This window comes from Salmo salar, chromosome 07 (genome assembly GCF_965601325.2).
Source record: "Salmo salar chromosome 07, fSalSal1, whole genome shotgun sequence".
Classification (NCBI taxonomy): Eukaryota; Metazoa; Chordata; class Actinopteri; order Salmoniformes; family Salmonidae; genus Salmo; species Salmo salar.
The window spans coordinates 19,855,275-19,874,574 of NC_138297.1; the positions used below are offsets into that span (position 1 = coordinate 19,855,275).

General features: G+C 41.6%; 1 pseudogene; it reads right to left on the reverse strand.

The window, feature by feature from the left end:
* Positions 1-7,071: 7,071 nt before the first annotated feature.
* On the reverse strand, positions 7,072-17,847 carry LOC106608607 (cytosolic beta-glucosidase-like; annotated as a pseudogene).
* Between the last annotated feature and the right edge of the window lie 1,453 nt (positions 17,848-19,300).

The following is a 19,300-nucleotide window of genomic DNA, read 5'->3' on the forward strand; positions in this document are numbered from 1 at the left end:
TTTTGGCGCCAACGGATAATGATTATGCTAATCCAAACAAAATGAATGCTGTTTTACATGTGGCGGAAATCTGCTGTAAACTCGTGACCTTACTAACCTCCCTAATCCTTGACTGTATACCCACGATAAGGGGCTTACACACCCTAACACACACCCCCGTGTCCCTTTTTCTCAGGGCACCACCCCCCCTCCTCCCCCTCCCCCAAAACACCTGAAGATCCGTGTGCAAAGTCACAGAGCAATTAAACATAATTAACACCTGTTTGATCAATGAAAGTTGAGCTAACGAGCTTTGAGCGAACAGTCTGATCGGTATTAAGTGGTGAGATTAAAAAGCCATCCCATAGGTCAGGTCAGCGGTGTTCATTTGAATGCATTATTACAAGGGCCTAGATAACTCTCTCATTAGCCACACTCCAACCTTGAGTGACAACGCGGATGAGAGGGAGCATGTCGTACAACACTTAGAGCTAATTAGTGTTAGCGAGACAGTGGCACATTGTTGCTCCCCACCACCACCTCACCTCCCTGCTCTCTCAATAGCGAGAGGATGGTGGACAGAGGCATCTCCGTTTACTTAGCACTGATACCTTTTGGCGTTGAGGCTGAAGAGGCAGCATTCGAGGGGGATTACTGAAACTGTATGTTTTAGGGTGATTTTAGGATGATTATGGGGCTCGGAAAGTTTTTTATTGACCATTTTGGTAGGGATATTTCATGTTTTTGTGGAAATGGTTAGGTATTGTTTTGGGGTGTTGTGGTGAGTGTCAATGACAAGGGTGTTTCAGATTTTGTCTCTGTCTTTGTTGACATTTTCAAAGGGAGTCAGTTTGCATACTAGCACAACAATAGTGTGTATTTCTCTCTTTGCTACTCCTGGTATCATCACATCAGAATATATTCACTTCTTATTTCAAGCTGGTTACAGTTGTCCCGGTGTGATACACCCACCCACACACACACACACACACACACACACACACACACACACACACACACACACACACACACACTCAGACACACACTCACTCTCTCTCTCTCCCCTGTGATTTCCACCATGATTGAGGTGGCTCATTGGCCATCTCAACACATACCAACAAGCTCTCACAGTCTCACTACAGAGTTAGACGTTCATCCATGTTCTCTAAACATCAAACTTAGAAATTCGACGTTTGGAGAAACTTCGAAGTGTTTTTGTTGCTCCTGCTGCTCGGTATCGTTCCATTTCTAGAAACGTCACATTTCGAAGTTGAGGGTTAAGTTCAGGCACTCATTGGGAATGGTTAAGGTAAGGGTTCAGGTTTACGATAGGGTTAAAATCAACGACAAATAAGACAGTGTCTACGACTGCAATGGATCACACAACCTTCTGATCCAGAGTCATGGGATTACACCGATCAACCATCCTCATCCACAACGCCCTAGCAAAACTCAAGCCTACTTGATGGTAATAATGCTCGCTGTTGGCCCTTGTGGACGGTTTTCTAAGGCATTTCCCGACGTCCTCAGACATGGATAGATGTCCAATTTCGATATCAAATTGAACGACCTGGCTGACACATACAGGCGGTTTCTCTCTCACCCCGCTAGGCCTACCTACAGCACCCACACACCCTGAATACCAATCTCCTCACATTTTGTCCGCTGTGCTCTCAGGAGCGGCTGAATATACTACTAGCTTGACATTTTTCAAGGGGTCTGAGAACCCCTATCACGGAAAGCCGTCATACACGGGAAAAGTTGGTTCTTGAACAGTCGTTGGCGACGTCATTTCCTGTTTCTCAGGGTGGACCACAAAGAAAACTATGAATAGTTTGTTATTATTACATTTTTTTTTTCTCTCAAATGCATACAAGCGTTTTTTGGAACAATGTTGTCGATTTTCAAAACTCTGTGGCTCTTTGTAAAACATTAAATGCATTTGTCAAAATATGGTTGCCTTCTCAAAACATAAATATAATCAGCAGAACTATATTATACCATCAAAATTGCTAATACATTTATCAAAAGCGAACACTACTGCCTGCAAAAAGATTAATGAAAGCATACTTATCTCTTGAGAGCAAGCAGAAAAAACTAAGTTAGTCTGTGTTTTAAAAATCTCAGTAGATTAATACACTTTCTTTGCAGTCACTAATTCATGATGATCAAAATTACAAGTCCAACTATCCAAAGGTGCAGAATTATGGGCAATGCATATTTTACCAAACAATTTCATATACATCAAATCAAATATTATTCCTGCCAAAAAAAATTGCACATTAATTCATCGGTATCATCACGTATTCAATACAGAGGTTGGTTTGCTCATAGTTCTGTAGGGTTTCCATTGGCACATAGCAACACAATCCACAATAGAAATAAGGAAAGGTGAATAGTACAGTGGAGGAACACAACTGATATGAATGTATAGGCCTTATGTAGGTTACCTATGTTATGTTATGTAGAAGTAACACAACTTAATTCTCTGCACCTCTGCATGTCCACAATATTGTAAAAAAAATCCTAACAATTAGACAGCCCCCATTGCCTAGATCTTGCAATATATTGTGTACATGGTATGACACTGATGGGATGATTTAGAATTTTGTGCAGGAGGATTAACTGATTTCCGGAAACAGTGAACACAATTGCACACGTTTCTCTTCTGATGAAAACAATGTGTTAGTATTATGTTAACAAAACACTTAGTAGTGAATTTTGTATTCACAGATTACATTTGTATTTAATGTTTTGCAAAGGGCGGTCTGAGACAAGGTTTCCCAAACTTGGTCCTGGGGCCCCGCCTGGGTGCACGTGTTGGTTTTTGCCCTAGCACTACACAGCTGGTTCAAATAATCAAAGCTTGATCATGAGTTGGTTATTTGAATCAGCTGTGTAGTGCTAGGGCCAAAACCAAAATGTGCACCCAGCGGGGGGGGGGGGGCCCAGGATCGAGTTTGGGAAACCTTGGTCTAGATATGGAAGTCAAGTACTAAGGCAAGAAAATGATCAGAAGCTCTATAAATGTATTTCAGCATCATTGCTGTTCTGCTATAGATATGTTTCAACACAGATCCCAAAATTGCTTGTATGCGGTTGAGATCATCTGTAATTTCTGTGTAATTTAGTTCTCTGCATGGCTAGCACTAATTCCGGTTCCTGTCTTCGAGGCAGAAGCATTCGTCCCTCAATCTTGTCTCATCCCCAAATTCAAGAATCAATGTCGAGGCTATCCAAAGCACTTTTTAACTCCGATGTCACGCTTCTTACGACGTGGACAAAAGTAGCTGCGGAGCTCTGAAAGAGCGAGTAACGCCACCTAAAAGCATTTATCCCCCCCACAGAAATGGCTTCCAGCTCAAAGAAGAAGGGGATATCGAGGTTGTGATGAGGAGAAGTGGCAAAAAATAACACATTACTTCTAAATTTCTTCTTCAGTGTTTGGCATGATTATACATTCCCAGTTAAATGTCTGGTGAAATAGGTCAATGGGATTTCTAAAGTTTGGGCTGTTTCTTTCTTTCTTCCTTCTCCTCTCTTGTCAACGGAGACTGAGCAATACGATTAGAATGAGGGAAAGAGATGAGCTCTGTAGAGAAAGAGAGGAGGGAGAGAGAGGGTGAAAGAGAAAGCGAGACAGGGAAGATAGACAGAGGCACACACATACATATGAGGAGAGAGGGAGAGAGGGTGAAAGAGAAACTTCTCCTCTGTCACTTTCTGATTGGCTGAGAGAGAGACTGAGATAAGAAGACCAAGAATGTGAGAGAGGAAGAAATGGGGAGATACATGGAAGCTATCAGTTCAGTACACAAGGGGCACATCTCTTTATCTTGACATTAAAGAAACAATTTCATTACACCATTTCTCTCGGGACTATGCATATGAGGGCAATCAGTAAATAGAAAAGGTAATTATTTTCTAGAAGTCAGCGCCTCTGTACCTGTATATGTCAAGACATCAAACTCAGACATTTTTACATAATTTATTATGGAGATACTAGTTAATTAGCAGCTAAATTATTCAGATATTTATATTAGGTAAATGAGTTCTCTGGCCGTTGAATATTTTATAGGGCCTGTCAAAATATAAGAAGTTAAGTTTGGCCAAATACAAATGTGCCTCCCTTGCTAATTTGTGAAAATGTTCATCGGCACAAATCTCCATCGGCGACTGTGATTGAATGTTACAATTAAACGTCCTAATTCAGAATCAATCTATATCTATCTATATACATGATATATTTGCGGCTTAATTGGAAAGCACGTTTGGAAACGGCTTCCTGAGCGACTTTCTACATCACAGCCTAAATAAATTCCCCCTGTAATGAATTAAAGTTGAATATTCGTGGGGCTTAATAAAATAGGCCGTAACAGTGAATTATTTAAATGTTAATTAATGTTTCAGCATTCAAACCTGCAATAGGCACATATTATCCCATACAGACTATCACAAAAGGCCAATCTTGCTGCTCGTTAGGCGCAATACTAACTTCTCCTTATATTTCATGCAATCAATTCCGGAGCAGTTATCTCATCCATACTGCTCCCTAGCTAGTCACATGGAAAGATGAATCAATCAGTAATGAGAGACACGGGCTGGGAAATTACTCATTCAGTCCAATCTGGAATTTCAAGCAAAAATTACGTACTTTGACAAGCTTAAATCATAGGGAAATAACTCAACCTATTTTGTTTAACTTCCAATTTGATACTGAAAAGAACCACTTTATTATTGCGTTACCAAATTGAATGTGTGCAAAATGTGTTTTGGGAGTTGGTAGGACTATTTGTTGCACAGTTTTGTATGATTCTAACTGAATTGTATTATTGATATGTCATAAAATGATTATTAGTGTGTTCATTTGCTGTTTTCCACACTTAATCTCTACCCTCGATGACATCATAGGGGGTAATTTTCTTATAACCTTTTCTTCTCATCCTTTTGACTGGAGAAAGTAGAACAATGCTGTTTTCACATATGAAGACATTGGTATGGTGCTGGAGAGAATAATTATGGTGTTTTGAAAAAGTAGTGAACTACCCCTTTACCATACTTATATTCTGCTCTTAAAGGTCCAATGCAGCCATTTTTATCTCAATATCAAATAATTTCTGGGTAACAATGAAGTACTTTACTGTTCTTGTTTTCAATTGAAATGGTCAAAAAGAAACAAAAATTGCTTCTTAGCAAAGAGCAATTTCTCAAGAAAGAATTTTGCTAGGATTTATATGGGAGTGGTTTGAGTGGGGAGGGGAAAACTAATAACTAGCTGTTATTGGCAGAGAGGTTTGGAACTCTCTTTCTTATTTGTCTATTAACTAATTTACCATCTGATGATGTCACCAGGCAGGCGAAAACTCCATCCCACCAAAACAGGCTGAAATTTCAGGCGGTCTTTTCCATCAGCTCTTACACTAAAAGGGTATTATCATCCTTTTCACAATTTCACAGTATTATTCCAACCTCATAGTGTGGAAATATATAAAACACAGGAAATCGCGTTTTTTACTTCACTGGGCCTTTAATGTTGTTATTCACTCTGTAAAATAAGACGCAAACTTGAATTAACTTTAAAGCATTTATTTTCTGGGCCAAATGTTTTCAAGTCAGGTTAGAGAAGTGGTGTAAAAGATTGTTAAATCTTACATATATTAAAAAAAACCTGCGTAGAAATATTCACTGCTGGTTTCAAATACATTATTGATGGCCGCACAAGAGGTTGTTATTCATCACAAGACAAAAGAGAAATTCATTCTGCTTGACTTAGAGGAGGGCCACGGAGGCATTTTTCACATCTGTTGAAAACAATCTGCATAGCCGACGATACGTCATGCCACAATATGCTTATTAATGCAAACAACAAAGTCGCATAATACATAATACAAATTATGCTTCCCTTCAAACTGGGGCATAAATATTTATATTTTATATTCATCTTATTTGTATGCTAAATATATCATAACGACAGATATGGTTTAGGGAGTTATGGATAGATGGTTTGTGATCATTTTTATTCGTTCAAAACACCTTATTGTGTGATGCCACATTGTGTTCATAATCACTTAATTTCGCAACAAAGCTGTAGTTCCATTTGGTTCCATATGGTGGCAGTGTAAGACAACAAAAATAACCTCCAACGTTCACGCGTATCCAACTGAGTGAAAGGAACATATTTTAACGCTTTAATAACAAAACAACAAATAAATCCACTTATGTAGTTGAAAATAACAAGTAAATATAATTTCATTTGTATAATTTCAGGATTAAGAAAACATTCAATTTTATACCACCTTCTTACGATACTAACACCATACAAACGGGGCTGTTCAATTGTCAATGCCCACTCAAACTTAAGTGAACAATTTCATTAATTTATCAGATAAAAGTTGTCCCTCCCCTAAGTTTCCCGTCAAATTATTTTAGATGCATGATGTGCCATTCAGTGCAGTTTTGCAATGGCTTGCCCATAGAAAGACCAGCCTCAGCTACGCAGGTTCTACAGTCCATTGTACACAGTCCATACAGTAAATGAAGCCAGAATTAACCACACTATGTACATAGAGTCAACACGTGACTTGAGGGAGGATTTTCACCTTGTTCTCTGGGTAGTTTCTCACAGTCGGGAGTTTGTACAGCTGCCGGGGCAGCTGGGGCACGTACACAAATGCCACCCTGGTTTTCTGGTGGCAGGATGACATCTGTTGTTCAGCATGGCTGCTACTGCTACTCTCTGTTCATCATATATGCATAGTCACTTTAACCATACCTACATGTACATACTACCTCAATAAGCCTGACTAACCGGTGTCTGTATGTAGCCTTGCTACTCTTATTTTCAAATGTCTTTTTACTGTTGTTTTATTTCTTTACTTACCTACACACACACACACCTTTTTTTTCTCGCACTATTGGTTAGAACCTGTAAGTAAGCATTTCACTGTAAGGTCTACACCTGTTGCATTCGGCGCGCGTGACAAATAAACGTTGATTTGATTTGATTTGAAATGTTTTTTTATCCACACTGACAGGCTCATAATACAGTAAATCTATTTGGATGTGTTTAATACCTTTTATTGAATGGCATTGATGGCTTTGAATTCAATAGAATGGAAAGATGAGATGGCAAAACAGGGGCACAACCAAAACTACAGGTCAGGGTTGACGTACAGTACACACTATTGTTCACAAAGGAACATTTGTATGAAAAGGGTTCAGAAAGACACACAAAGGATGTTCCAGTCAGGACCACAAGGGTATGAAGTAAATATTTACATTCCTTACTTTTAGCACAGAAAACGGGTGGAGAGAGAAAAACGGACAGAGCAACATTCAAATCAAACAAAGATGGTAAAGGAGCATATGCTGCAGATAAAGGGGTAAAGACATAAAAACATGTTTAGGAGCGTACAGTATGTCAAAGGAACCATCTGAGACTGAGAGCAGGGGTGTATTGATTTCGCCGATTCTGTTGAAAAACGTTTTGCCACAGAAACCGTTTACTGCGAACGGAAAAAGTTTAGCAACAAAAACGAGAGTTTCTATTGGTCCCGCCCTGTTTTGTTCCGTTTGGTTCTTAAACAGTAAACCGTTTCCATTGCAAGACATAATGAATACACCGCAGGTTGAGTGTCATTTGGGCATTACAAAGGGAGACTGACGACACACGTCACATCTCAAGTCTCTTAGTGACTATCTTTCCTTGCATCATCTGAAAGGACTGAAGAAGTGAGCAAGCCCACCAATAGACCTAGGACTTTTTTGGGTACCTTTTTTACTGTCAAGTTCCTTTCAGAACAGTCATTCTCCATTGAGATGCAGCCATAGCATCTGTCCCTTTTAACTGTGTCGGAGGCTACCATTCAGTAGTCCTGTCCCTGAGTCGTTATGCTGTAACACTGCAGTCCTGTCTCTGAGTCTATAGACCACAGCACTGTAGCCCTGTCCCTGAGTCTATAGACCACAGCACTGCAGTCCTGTCTCTGAGTCTATCGACCACAGCACTGCAGTCCTGTCCCTGAGTCTATAGACCACAGCACTGTAGTCCTGTCCCTGAGTCTATAGACCACAGCACTGTAGTCCTGTCTCTGAGTCTATAGACCACAGCACTGTAGTCCTGTCTCTGAGTCTATAGACCACAGCACTGCAGTCCTGTCTCTGAGTCTATAGACCACAGCACTGTAGTCCTGTCTCTGAGTCTATAGACCACAGCACTGTAGTCCTGTCTCTGAGTCTATAGACCACAGCACTGTAGTCCTGTCCCTGAGTCTATAGACCACAGCACTGTAGTCCTGTCTCTGAGTCTATAGACCACAGCACTGTAGTCCTGTCTCTGAGTCTATAGACCACAGCACTGTAGTCCTGTCTCTGAGTCTATAGACCACAGCTCTGCAGTCCTGTCCCTGAGTCTATAGACCACAGCACTGTAGTCCGGTCTCAGAGTCTATAGACCACAGCACTGTAGTCCTGTCTCTGAGTCTATAGACTACAGTAAAGTAGTTCTGTCTCTGAGTCTATAGACCACGGGACTATTTCATCTGACTACTGTCTGATACACCAGAAGTATCATAATTCTTCCTACTGTTTGGATCCTTTAAGAGAGCTGTCTGACTTTACCTCAGCCCTCAATGGGAGGATCCTTTACCTCAGCCCCCTATGGGCGGACCCTTTACCTCACCCCCCTATGGGTCGATCCTTTACCTCAGCCCCCTAAGGGCAGAGCCTTTACCTCAGCCCCCTAAGGGCAGAGCCTTTACCTCAGCCCCCTAAGGGCAGAGCCTTTACCTCAGCCCCCTATGGGCAGAGCCTTTACCTCAGCCCCCTAAGGGCAGAGCCTTTACCTCAGCCCCCTAAGGGCGGATCCTTTACCTCAGCCCCCTATGGGTGGATCCTTTACCTCAGCCCCCTATGGGCGGATCCTTTACCTCAGCCCCCTATGGGCGGATCCTTTACCTCAGCCCCCTAAGGGCGGATCCTTTACCTCAGCCCCCTATGGGCGGATCCTTTACCTCAGCCCCCTAAGGGCGGATCCTTTACCTCAGCCCCCTATGGGCGGATCCTTTACCTCAGCCCCCTATGGGCGGATCCTTTACCTCAGCCCCCTATGTGCGGATCCTTTACCTCAGCCCCCTATGGGCGGAGCCTTTACATTTTACAATAAGAACAAATCTGAAGATGCCTTTTACCATTGAAGCTGAAAAGGACCGTTTCCCTTGTATATGTACAGTACGGTATGTACCCAGACTTTTCCCCTGCCACTGAATAGCACAGCGAACAAACCTTGAGCAGAAGTGCACAATTTGCTTACATTTGGTTGGTAAATGTTTTTCCATTCAAATCTTTGTCCTCGTCCTGCACATTTGAATGTGCGTAAATCTCTTCCCTCATAATGTACTGACTTCCCAGTAACCCCTGTGCATAATCTCTGATTCACTGTTTGTAAATACAAATCTGCATTAGACTATGTGATCATTCATACCTGGGTATGGGCTCCTGTCTGGCGCCACTCCCTACCCAGGCCAAGTAGGATTTACTCTTAGTGTTACATCAAGCGCTCACTCAACTCTAACCCTCCACTGGGCACAATGAGTGGCATTGTGTATTTTTTTCACCATGAGGGCTGTATAGGATCTCAAAAAACCCTCAACTGAGCCATATAGGGGCCTTGCGGGTTGAGATATAAGATTACACACACACATTCAAACACACACACAAAGATACAGACACACACACAAAGATCCAGACCCACACATACGAGAATGCGCACGCAGGCACACAGACAAAGACACAGAAACACACACACACACACTCCTCTGTAGACTTGTGCCCCCGACCAACCCTGCATTGGCAACAACAGCTTGGCCTGGATGGCTTACAGTTGGCTCCATCCTCTTTGTAGGGAATTCTCCATCCTCCTCTACCCTCCAAAAACCCTTTGTACAGATTGACTGGGAATTGGGCAGGATATAATACAAATTAGCATCCACTTGAATAAACGTAACACTCTTTGGCCGGGTTCTTGCAGTTCTATGCCAAAGTCAGGGAAGAAATCAGACAAAATCACTTCCTTGCGAAGGGAGCCGAATGAGCTTAGCACTGTTTTACAAAACATTTTCAGGGTTGACAGAGAAAAGTGGTGAGAAGGAACGTCTTAAAGACTTCACAACTACAATGTGTTTCAGATGGGCTTCAAATCAAAATGGCATGAAGGAACACTCCAATGGACCAAGCTTGGTTGTAGTTGATTAGAACAGAACGTTGAGCAAAAAAATAGCTTTTATTGGCTGATTTGGCTGATTTGCTCTGTGCCCATTGGCTCTTTAGTTATTTGTCCTGGTCTGAGATCTGTACTTGGAGATGATCCCGGAGTACCCCCTTCCAGAGTGGTACGCGGTCCACGGTCACTCTGGTCGAGAGAAGTCCATGTGGAACAGGCCGAAGCGAACCCGTCGGCCCATTCAAAGTTATCCAGGAAGGACCATGTGAAGTAACCTAGCACGTCAACACCATCCTCTCTGAGATCTAGAACAAAGAGACAAACAACAAGTTCATAACAGACGGTGCTATACTTATTAAATACGTGACAATGCACATTAAGGAATAATCGAAAATACTTTTTTTGCACGTTACAAAATAACAAGATCCCGTTTTATTATGATAGCCATAGTCTCTCTCTCGCTCAACCTTTCTCTGTTGACGTGAAATAGCCTACATACCTAAGACAACAGAACAGGATCATCAAATTGGAATCAGGTGACTCAGCCCCCGTAGTTTCTGGATCTTGCATATACACTAGGATTTGATGTGCAAAGCAACCTTTCAGAGGTTGAAATAGTACAAGAAGTGACTGGTCAAATTGAATTTCAGAAGAAAGTAACATTCTAAAATGATAGATTCTCCATAATATGCAGTACCTCTATTGTGGCCTGCTGTGGTCATTACCTCTGGCTACTCCCTGGATGATGTCCTGGTAAAACCTACAGTGCTGGATGTCTTTCATGTCCACTGGCCCCACCTGGGAGAAGCCATTTTCTGTGATGTAGACCGCAGGGTTATTGAATGTGTCCTGTGAAAAGTGGTAGCTATCATTGTCCAACAAGGCCTGAGTTCACTAATAACAGTCAAACAACACAGTGTGTGTGTGTGTGTGTGTGTGTGTGTGTGTGTGTGTGTCTGTTGCACTGTTACAGGACTCCACTCATGCTAATGGAAAGTGACAGCCAGCAAGAGAAGGAAATTGCTCATTTTCAAATAGTGTTCACCTGAAGCAATCAATGTGACACAATTCGATGTGACAACTGTAATGGATGTTCAATCTGTTTACTGTGCAAAAAATAAACAATAGCAATCAACTCTATTAATGTTAAATGCTTTCTCCTCACTCAAGGTTTGGCTCAAATTTGATTGACTCAATGCAGGTGATTCAATTCATGAATTGAATAACTCTCATGGAAAATCACAGGAAATGATCGATTCTCAAACTTCAATTTATCCTTTGAATTGACTGCTTTTAAATGGAGCTGAGGTGGGTTGGTGGAAGCTGTGAAGTGGACATTTTGAAAAGTATTTTCAAAGTATTGGAACAGGGCCCTTGTCCTCTTTACCCCTAATGTACTTCAGCAGTTTCCTCAGGTCGTCAGGAACCACGGCCAGCCATGACACCCCACACAGCGGCCAGGATGGGTCCCCCCCCCCCCCCCGCCTCTTGGTCACTCTTCAACCCCAAAACTCCATAGGCTCCACCCTCCAAGACGTCTAGTAGTTCAACGCAAAGATGTCAGCCTTAACAAAAAGAATAGGCTCGTCCTTGGAGAACCTGGACAGTCTAGATCCTTCGTAACCCAGTCCTTTGCATTTGACCTCAAAACTAGACCTCATCACTTCTTGGTAGTCCCCGGTCACAAACATGGGCCAGGCGAACCAGCCTAAGGAAAAGGTGTGGTAGCGACAGTTCAGCCCAGTTTTTTTGCCCTGTAGAATCCACTGTAGCTGTGGGCACATAGGATGTTGTGGACCAACAGTTTGTCAGCCATCCCTGGTTATTTTATCCCCCGGGGCAAAGATGCCATCCTCATGGCCCAGTTTAGCGCACAAGTATGGCTCGTTCGACGTCATCCACAGTTTCAAAAGCAGAAGCGGGCGTAGCTGTCAAATACAGCCGCCATCTCAGGTGATTTCCAATCTCCCTGGTCCTGGAGAGCTTGTGGCAGGTTAAAGTGGTACAAACCATAGGCAACACGTCAGCAAGTCATGGATCACTTTGTTGTAGGATCCCGCACCTGCATGACAGAGACACGTAGTATAGTAGTGAATCATGGTATCAAGGCCAAATGAGGCTTAAAGCAGGGACCCTGCAATTTACAAGACAAGCACACAACAGACTGTGCCAAAAGGGTCCAGACCCCTTGACAGAGTTTATGGCACTATATTCTTTTTGACAAAAGCCTGGTTGTAACACAATAATAACGTATGATATGTCTTTTTTCAGCACATTATATGCCATAGCCATTTACCACAAATAAATACTGAAGGAATTCTGAATAACCACTACACAGACTCAAGGTAAGTCTTCAAGATGGGTCCTCTGAGTTAGGCTCCCTTTTTTATTGACATGTTGTGTTGTCCCGGCCGGTAGCAGGCGGGTCCAGGGCAGAGACAGGCGGTAGTGGGTCAGGCCTATCTGGCAGATGCACTTCAGGTTCTCTTCCCAGAGCTCATAGCTGTTACGGGGGTTAGTGCTATCCGGGATCTTTGGGACGTCTCTACCCTGAACTCTAACCTTAACCCCTACCCTAACTTTAACCATAATCCTTACCTAACCCTAACCTTAACCTGTACCTTAACCATTTTAAATGTAAACTTCAATGGGGTAGGGAAGTCCCACGGATCCCGGATAGCATGGACCCTGTTACAGGTGACGTCTCCACTCTAGTCCTCAAACACGAGTCTGGCCCCCTCATGACAGAGTGTGTCTCAAATGTTTGGTCCATTGTTATCTGCGCCCCATCCCCCTGCAAGGATTCACTTCATAGCAGTATAGATCAGACATAGTATTATTGTTTTACTAAAGAAAAATATGCTGGTTACAATTCCTAAAAGTAGCTATTGTATATAAACTACCGTGAGTCTATATAGATGTAGCGTCTTAATTTGAGCCAGTTTGATACAGCAGGAAAATGATCCTGCAGGAACAGGAAATGTGAATTATTATGTGGATTGTAAGTAGCCCTTTACACTCGTACCCATATATGGGTTGAAAATGGCAGATTTGGGCACTACTAAGTGCTTAAATTGGAACGTAGGGGCTGTACAGTAAAATCCTATATATGATGTCAGAGCTCTGGCTCTGCGCTTTACATCGCTGTATGACTGACAGCGGTTCTGAACTTGAGCACAGTGCGTGACAAGAAGCCCTCATCCATCCCGGTAATTGGGCAACTTTTGCAAATGTTTTGTTGTCTGAGTGAGGGAAATGCTGTAAGTTAAGATGACTCATTGAGGATTGTAATAAATAGGTCTGGTCTACAATGTTGATGTCATACAAGCAAGCCAAAAACCTGTGAGTCCAAATGTGCACTCCAAATCATAATTCATGTAATATACAGTGTCAACGTTTATAATCACTATGTTTGATGTACAGTTACAAGATGACATGTCCCGAGTGGCGCAGCAGTCTAAGGCACTGCATATCAGTGCTAGAGATGTCACCACAGACCTGGTTCGAGTCCAGGCTGTATCTGAACTGGTTGTGATTGGGAGTCCCATAGCGCCGCGCACAATTGGCCCAGTGTCGTCCGGGTTAGGGTTTGGCCGGGGTAGGCCATCAATGTAAATAAGAATTTGTTCTTAACTGACTTGCCTAGTTAAATAAAGGTTAAATAAAACATACATATACATATATATATATAAAATACCCTGGGATGTTTGGAACAGAATGAGCCTGTTTATTGTGGAGAAAATTTGCCGCAGCACACACACCTGAATGCACTCATGACTCCTTTCTATGAGCACCTAAATTACGGTCTGTTTCTCTGAATTTACTTGTGAAACCCTAACACTGAACGATCGTATTTTAGAACTTAGCTAGTCATGTTGACAATAGAACAAGCTTTCAAATCATGCCCACCCGACCCAGATTGCGATTTATAATGGACCGTTTTTGGACTGAGTAAACAACAAACGTAATTGTGTAATGGCGGGGATGCAGGGTAGTGTACCAAGTGAATCAACTACCAGTGTGCTTCTTCTAGTTCCTCAAAGGCACAGCTAGGATAGCTGAAGAACAGTTAAACACTGTTCTTTTAGTCATAAAAGGGCATTGAAATTGCTTAGGAACTGTGCACACTTTGGAGAGGTGTGTGTCCACTTGGAGACACCAGTTAATCCTCTCACACAAACTCTTGTAATATTTTGGTCTTATGTTGTACCTACCCCACATTTTCCAGGAATAATCTTATCATGTTACTGAATGCATCCAGAGTATTTTCAGATTTCGTTACCAACAAATGGGGTTTAAAGTACAGTAAATGTAAAATGCACATAAAATCAACAGTGGATTCAGTCTTGTGTCAGGCAGGTGAACTGTTGTGTACACGCCTTTTTGAACCTCAAATTCGCTACACGTTTTAAATGTCCTTCATTGCAGGAAAGTTCTCCTGCAACAAGGTGATGAAATTAACATCCTACATCTGCTGCTCATACAAAACTTCATTCATGTTTCAATTATTAGGCTAATATCAAGACATGATGCACTGGCTGAGGGAAACAGTCAGTCCCGTTTTGCATTGGCCCAGGGCCAGCTCCAGGCATAAGCGACATAAACGCTATGGGGCCCTGGTCCCAAATAAATACAACACCAGTCAAATGTTTGGACACACCTACTCTTTCATGGGTTTTTCTTTATTTTTACTATTTTCTATATTGCAGAATAATAGTGAAGACATCAAAACTATGAAATAACACATATGGAATCATGTAGTAACCTAAAAAGTGTTAAACAAATATTTTATATTTGAGATTATTCAAAGTAGCCACCCTTTGCCTTGATGACAGCTTTGCACACTCTTAGCATTCTCTTAACCAGCTTCACCTAGAATGCTTTTCCAAAAGTCTTGAAGGAGTTCCCACATATCCTGAGCACTTGTTGGCTGCTTTTCCTTCACTCTGCGGTCCAACTCGTCCAAAACCATCTCAACTTGGTTGAGCTCGTGGGATTGTGGAGGCCAGGACATCTGATGCAGCACTCCATCACTCTCCTTCTTGGTCAAATAGCCCTAACACAGCCTGGAGGTGTGTTGGGTCATTGTCCTGTTGAAAAACAAATGATGTGTGCCTTGAATTCTAAATAAATCACTGACAGTGTCACCAGCAAAGCACCCTCACACCATCACACCTCCTCCTCCATGCTTCACGGTGGGAACCACAAATGCAGAGATTATCCATTCACCCTACTCCGCCTCTCACAAAGACACAGCGGTTGGAACCAAAAATCGCCAATTTGGACTCCAGACCAAAGGACAGATTTTCACCGGTCTAATGTCCATTACTCATGTTTCTTGGCCCAAGCAAGTCTCTTATTATTGGTGTCCTTCAGTAGTGGTTTCTTTGCAGCAATTCAACCATGAAGGCCTGATTCATGCAGTCTCCTGTGAACAGTTGATGTTGAGATGTGTTTGTTACTTGAACTCTGTGAAGCATTTATTTGGGCTGCAATTTCTAAGGCTGGTAACTCTAATGAACTTATCCTCTGCAGCAGAGGAAACTCTGGGTCTTCCTTTCCTGTTGTGGTCCTCATGAGAGACAGTTTCATCATAGCTGCACTTGAAGAAAGTTTCAAAGTTCTTGAAATGTTCCGGATTGACTGACCTTCATGTCTTAAAGCAATGATAGACTATCGTTTCTCTTTGCTTATTTGAGCTGTTTTTGCCATAATATGGACTTGGTCTTATACCAAATAGGGCTATCTTCTGTATACCACCTCTACCTTGTCACAACACAACACAACTGATTGGCTCAAACGCATCAAGAAATAACGAAATTCCACAAATTAGCTTTTAACAAGGCACACCTGTTAATTTAAATGCATTCCAGATGACTACCTCATGAAGCTGGTTGAGAGAATGCCACGAGTGTGCAAAGCTGTCATCAAGGCAAAGGGTTGCTACTTTGAAAAATCTAAAATCGAATATCTATTTTGATTTGTTTAACACTTTTTTGGTTCCTACATGATTCCATATGTGTTATTTCATAGTTTTGATGTCTTCACTATTATTCTACAAGTATAAAATTGTAAAAGTGAAGAAAAAGCCTTGAATGAGTAGGAGTGTCCAAACTTTTGACTGGTACTGTATATATATATATATATTGTAACTCAGTCGGGGTCTCAACTTACTGTTGAGAGTTAGAATAGTAGAACACACAAGGCGCACGTTCGAAATTTGGTTGTGAATCAGTAATTTTTGTCTTGTTTTGTCAGTCACTGACAGTAAATCAATTAGCCATGTCAGCTCAAAAATGTACCGACTGGGCACGTGTCAAGGGGCCCTGACACCCCATTGTGTCACATCCTGACCAGTAAAGGGGTTATTTGTTATTTTAGTTTGGTCAGGACGTGGCAGGGGGTGTATGTTTAGAGTGTTTCGGGGTTTGTTGGGCTATGGTATTATGTAAGAGGGGTGTTTGTTTAGAGTGTTACGGGGTTTTTGGTCTATGTTCTAGGTTAGTGTTTTTCTATGTTCAGTCTAGTTTTCCGCTTCTATGTTTAGGGTTTGTTGATTGACCTTCAATTGGAGGCAGCTGTTCCTCGTTGCCTCTGATTGAAGGTCCTATGTATAGGGGTGTTTGTGCTATGGGGGTTTGTGGGTAGTTGTTTCCTGTTTTGTGTCTGTGCACCTGACAGGACTGTTTAGTGTCATTCGTTGTTTTGTATACGTGATTTGTTTGTTTTTCCTTCTTTTGATTTAATAAAGAGGATGAGTATACACGTTCCCGCTGCACCTTGGTCCAATCCTTACGACACCAGTTACACATTGATTTTGTTAGGCACTCTCACGCAGGTATCATTAACATGGCATAAGTCATGGCAAAATGTGTAGAATTGCTGGAAATTAGCTTTAAAACTGCAGAAATGTCTCTCAATCCCATGGCTTAAATCGGTAGAATTGCAGGAAATTAGCTTTAAAATGAATACATTTTCTCTCCCTGCCCGATGGCTAAATTTGTAGAACGGCAGAAAACTTGATTTAAATCTGCAAAAATAATATCTAGCCCATGACAAAATGAGTAGAATTGCATGAAATTTGTTATAAAATTGCAAAGTTCTCTCCGCCCCACGGCAAAATGCGTAGAACTGCAGAAAGCATGCTTAAAACAGATCTATTTTCTCTAAACCCAATGGCCAAATGTGTTGAATTGCAGTAAATTAACTTTAACCATGCTTGGTGGGGAGGCTCCCCAAACAAATCTAGCTTAGGGCCCCCAAAAGCTAAAGCCGGCCCTGCTGTAGCCTATAGGTTGTCAGGCTACTTCTTGCACTTGGCCAGAGAATCTCATCTCGGGGACGCGCATTACCTTTCCTAAATCCAATTACTGAACCTAGCTATCTACAAACGCATGAAGAAATGATCACGTGGACAGTTTGACTACAGCCGGTGCCAGACAAACTATTGTTACGTACCCTCGATTTGATAAGGGAATGTTGCCGCGCCCCATGCAAAGTTCGGGAACATGGTTTCATCGTTCTACGCAAACAATTCCATTCAGGGCTGTTGGTTCTATTTGCCTACATGTAAAAAAGTAAATTCTCTTGTCAAATATTGAATAGTCAAGCAGGTAAGAATTGGTACGTAGACTCGGAGCTCTTCACTCGTGGTTGTTCACGATCGATGACGTGAGCTAGCGCTGGACAAATTCTATTTGTAGGCTACAATAAAGATGTAGCCTAGTAAAGAATGGATAGTGGTTAGATGAGGCTAATGTAGGCATATGTATCTGGGAACCTGCACATTGCTCATTAATCACTTGTTACCTGTCCTGCCCCCTGACTGAATTCGATTTTTGAAATAATATTTTCATAAATGCATGAAGTTATATTTTACATCACAAATGTGCTCATATGAGTTAAATGATTCAAAAAATAACCCAGAGAATGAAATGACATCTTGTATCTTTGGCATGTGACTAGTCCTGTGCGCTTTATTGGGAGATTACGATCTACTAATCAAATTACCAGTCAATGCTAGCCATTACAGACGTTCATTGGACTATAGTGACAATTTGCATAGTTTATGTGTAATATAATAGGGATCAATCCTGCATCTGAAAAAATATCTTAATTTAGTCATTTTACATTAGTCATATAACATAACTTCATGGATTTGGTGTGTTACTTTACCTTATTTTGGTCTCTTTTTAGTCAATATTGAAGGTCACCCAAAATAAACCGCCCCTCTAAATAACTTTCATTGTGTCATCCTAAAGTAATCCTTGTTTTTTCTTCATGAAGAAGGACGTATGTTTGCACACAGCCTTCTTTTAGTGGACGTCAAAGCCCTGTGCGATCCTGAAATGAAGACTAATGGAAGTAAAAGCTGTGCAGCCCCTGGGTATGACGTTTCCTGAGATGACTGAGAGGTTACGCTGCTTGTCTGTCAGTCACTCTTCTAAAACCAAGCTGCTCAATTGACCTGAACATAGCAAAATTGGAGGAAAGACAGACGGACGGACGGACGGACAGCGTCTGGCAACCCAACTCTGCTAAAATGTATTCATTTAGTTTCTATGGGCCCTTACATGTCAATAGTGTTATACAAGGGTATTGTAGTACTGCATATTTCAATTATTGTATGGTCTCTTCCTGTCTGACTGACTCTGGCTTTTCATGGCGATTGCCCATTACAAAGCTAGCCTGAACTTGTTTGAGAAGTGAAAAGAGGGCTTTGTGTGAAGGCACCTAGAAAGAGAGGAGATACAACGCTGGATGCACTATAAGATAGAAGGGTGCATTGCAAAGGGCTACTTTTATCACATTTGAAAAGGAAATAATTATTAAATTTTCTTGGCAACCTTGTTATCAAAGTAGACATGTATAGCTAGGTAGATATGTGTGGTTATGCTATTATTACACTAGTAACAACAATGTAGTATTGTTATATTGTTACATACCATAAAAAAAAGGTGTTACAATGTTGTTACAGTATTTATTGCAGTATTACTAGTATAGTATGTGTTACCAAATACATTTTATCCAAGTCATCTGCCAACAAATCTGGTCGACAACAATATGTAAATACTAACTGGGCTACATTTCCAAATCAACAAG